This window comes from Silene latifolia, chromosome 1 (genome assembly GCF_048544455.1).
Source record: "Silene latifolia isolate original U9 population chromosome 1, ASM4854445v1, whole genome shotgun sequence".
NCBI lineage: Eukaryota > Viridiplantae > Streptophyta > Magnoliopsida > Caryophyllales > Caryophyllaceae > Silene > Silene latifolia.
This window is the reverse complement of record NC_133526.1, coordinates 165,435,453-165,439,712: the sequence shown is the minus strand read 5'-3', so window position 1 is coordinate 165,439,712 and position 4,260 is coordinate 165,435,453. Positions and strand designations below refer to the sequence as shown.

Here is a 4,260-nt window from a genome sequence, read left to right as displayed (position 1 = left end):
GTAATTTAAAATTACTTTCTCATAAAATGGTCATTTAATTACTAGTTAGTATAATTCACAATATCTTGTAATTATAACTAACTTATCATTCTCATCTCGCGTGTTTCGCAAACACCGATTAATTTTAGTAATATAACTTCTTAAATTACTAAATAAAATCTCATTTAATCACATTAGAATAAGATGTCATTTTTCTCTCTCTTATAATAATTTGTTCAATTTTAAGGAATTAATTAATCTGTATCGACATACAACTAATTAACCTTTTCAATTAAGGGAATTGTCCTTTAGGTGTGACCTCAAGGGATCAACTGATCACCACCGTCGTACGACAGTAATGTCAAACTCTAGCCAGCCCACTACTACAATTTAAGGCTTCGAGAACGCCCCTTAAAGAACGGTTGATAGCGAAACCGGTCTCTTTATTACTTTTAGTTTGGCGCGCATATAGAATTCAAAAAGAGAACGGTTATTTGTTCGAACCGTGCTCGTACATTAACAAAGAGAACGGTTAATGTTGACCAACCGTCTTAAATTAACAAAGAGACCGGTTAATTACTGGAACCCTTCTCTTTAAAAAAAACAAACAGCACGGTCACAATAACCGATCGTTCTCTTCTAAGTTCTAAATCCCTAAATCCCTAATAATATTACTCAACTTGCCGTTTGCACTTCTATTTCTCCCAAATGCTGCAATCATCATCGCTTTCGCCTTAGCACGAATTGGTTTCCCTACACTCGTCTCGTCCTTTGCTGTCCCTAGTTACCCGTTACCCTTGGTTGTCGCTGGTCGCTCCTACTCTGGCCACTACCTCGTTGTGCACGCCTTTCATCGTTGCCGATCGTTCTGTTGGTAAGACCATATTTCACTTCACTTTTTATTATACTCATACATACTTGTATGTAAAATAAAGAGATTCGGAATCAATTGTTCTTGGTATATAGTTATGAGATAGATCACTTGAATTTGTGTTCAATAAAAAGCCAAATTTTCACTTCACTTTATATGCGTAACTTTCGAGTACTATCAAATTTTTCACAACGATTATATATTGGAATTTCTACCATTGAATTGTATAAATAGTTTCGAGTACTAGCTTTAAGACAATATCCCGTTAATTCTTTAGCTTTAAGACAATATCCAATTATCCATGGCTTAAACATGGAACCCCATGTATAAATAATTTAATGTATGGTAGAATAATGTCATAATTTCCTAAGAATAAGAATGAAACAGTAGATGACTAGTTAGTGATGTTAGGGTTTACTATTTGTACGGTTGTACAAGACATATTCATAATTTGTTTGTTGATGATGAATGTGAAAGCCGATAAAGAAGGTGATTATGTATAGTAATACGCCAAAATCCCTTTTAAAATCCATGCAGTATAAGATGTAATGTCCTTTTCTAACTAAATTTTTGCAGATACATTAGTGTTTGTGAGTAAATTTATATGAATTAGTAAATTCTCATTTCCTAATAAAGTATTGATTGGTGTGTCATACTGAGTACGGAGTATAATTTTAGACGGTTTCAGGGGGTTTGGGCTTTGAAGATATGGTGGTTGCTATATGGGGGTTTAGTGAATTTGTCAGATGTAATGGATGATATGGAGATGATCAGTTATAGTATTTTCATGAGAACTTTAGTTCAGGAGCAATAATTAAGGACTCATTCTTTGCAAAAATAAACAAAATATCGAGGATAGAAAAATGTGTTGCTACATACAGTAGAGTAGAAATTACACATACATGGAGCTTTCAGAGTTGAGTTTGAGAGACTCTCATTATAAAGCTTTTTTTTTTTTTTTTTTTTTGATGACGAGGGGGTTGAGTCCCCCCGGGCCCATGCATTCCCGCACCACCACATGGACCATGTAAGCCACCCCCTTCGGGGGCTGCAGTGGCCAAGTGATCATCGCCCCAGCTGGTAGTCGAACCTGGGACCTCTCAACTCCTACATTTCTGCAAGCTTCAAGGTTTAACCCAGCTACCACTGGACTAACACCACTTGGTTCTCATTATAAAGCTTTGGTTACATAACATCATTCTTTTAGTTCAGCAGATTGTTACACATTATATAGTACGAGTATTTCTTGAGGGCCTAAAATAACATAAATGTTCGGTTATTTGTCAAAGCTTTCACACATCTATAACACTTGTATGCCTGTGAAGACTTTATAATACATAAAATCAATTGTATTGATTTTGATGAATCATTCTAATGCTAACAATCCATTGAATCTCATGGATTATCCGAGACGAGGTTTTCATTCTCAAGCCCCCTAAATATTCTGGCGTTTCTCTCCTCCCATATTGCATATATCATTGCTCCTATGCTGCAACTCACTCACCCAGCTACTTCGCCAATGCCGATTATAAGAGTTCCTAGCTAACACACATAATATACTGTTAGTCCTGAGAATTCCCCTTAAGCCAGACCATTTTAATACCCCATTGCAGATTTCCTGAGAGTATAAGCATCTGAAAAACAGGTGATTACGAGTCTCCTGCCCATGACCATGTTTGCACATACAACACCAATTTACTACCTCCCCTAACACACGTCTGAATAAGAAGCTTATCAGCTGCTTCCCTATTGCCTGCAAAATGTGCAGAAGACTCTTCCTTATTACATATACTTAACAATCCATATAATATAATCTACATATTGGTGTTTTAGCTTTGTTATAATTCTTATTATGTTTGTTGACCTAGAACCCGTTTAAGCATTACTCATTAGGAGAAAATTTTGAATTATGTATTTGATATTAGTGATTTGAATTATGTATGAAGTGATGACTTATTTTATTTAAATGAAATATAGGGCCCTCGAGAAAAGAAACGCTATCGATCCACTTGCCGGGTTTGAGGCAAAACCACTTACTTGGAAAATGATTCAGGTATTATATCTTCTTTATTGTCAATACTTGTTCTTTTTCAAGAAAAGATATAGCAGCAAGGCAGCAGTTACACCATCTATTTTTTTTTTGTCAATACTTGTTGGCTTCGAGACAAAACCATCTTTTCCCTGCACCTTCCTACGAAATACTCTGTTTCTGTTTTGGCAAATGCTGTAAAACCGCAGCAGCAAGGCAGCAGTTACACCAGCTATTTTTTCAGTGTTTCTTGCATTTTCTGTCAGATGACCAATGGGCCTCCTTCCAAATATTATATGCCCCAACCAAATATATACTGTATTAGTCTTTTCAGTATTGTAATACTTATTATTATCATAATAGTATATTTCAATAATTATTTTTCTTATAGGGAGTAGATATAATATATATATATATCTCATTTTGAGTTTCTATTTTAGTGTCCTCAACAACCTGTTGGGAGCGTATTATGCGGATATTATATTTGCTAATATATGTTGGAGATCATCAGAGGAAGATATATTAATATTCTCCCAAATGTATGTTTTTTTTCTTTATTTCAATCATTTGCACTTGTTTGTTTTTTCGTAATTACATCTTAGGTAATTATTTTACTTTACACATCATTTATAAGATATTAACTACATTTTGGGTGTTGTGTGTGTATAGTTCATGCTTAACGCCGCAAAGACATATACCGTTCAACAAATTGACGAGGTGCGGAATATTTGGGCTACATTCACATTCCAATTTAAGCTAAAAGCAAAGGTGGATGAAGATTATGATTACAGTTTTTGAAGTTCGATTTATTTGCACGCACTTAGATGCGATAAAGTGATGAGGATTGAAGGATTTTTATTTATGTTTTGCACATGGTAGCGTATCTTTGATATTTATAGGCTCTTAACATGATAGGACTTTGTATTTTTTTTTTCAAGGATTTGTTCTAATGGTTCAAATTAAATACGAAGGTTTTTGTTGCGTAAAACTTGATCGAGTTTTTGAATTGCAACAGGTTTAATTCTTATGAGTTATACGATTCAATCGTGTAGGGTTACTGCAATAAAAACAAATATTAAAAAAAAAAACATGACCGGAACAAAGAGAACGGTTGTATCTACTGTTCTCTTTGAAAAGGTAGAACAAATGCGCCAATCGACAACTTTTCAAAGAGACCTGCTTATCAAAGAGACCAGTTCTTATATATAACCGTTCTCTGTGATATATCAAAGAGCACGGTTATGGAGCGCAACCATTCTGATTGTTGTTACAAAGAGACCGGGTTGACTTTATTTCAACCGTGCTCTTATGTAAAAGAGAACGCTTGGCCACAGGACGGTCCAAAATAGCTTTAAGAACGGTGTATAACCGTTCTCTTTCA

General features: G+C 34.9%; 1 long non-coding RNA gene across 2 annotated transcripts; it reads left to right on the top strand.

Moving 5' to 3' along the window:
* The first annotated feature begins 589 nt into the window (after nucleotides 1-589).
* LOC141608389 (uncharacterized) lies at nucleotides 590-3,859 on the top strand. Of its 2 annotated transcripts, XR_012526998.1 has the most exons (4): nucleotides 590-853; nucleotides 2,828-2,903; nucleotides 3,320-3,418; nucleotides 3,549-3,859. It is a non-coding gene; the product is annotated as an uncharacterized LOC141608389 (long non-coding RNA). The 2 variants fall into 2 exon arrangements; XR_012526995.1 differs by lacking the exon at nucleotides 3,320-3,418.
* The last annotated feature ends 401 nt before the right edge of the window (nucleotides 3,860-4,260 follow it).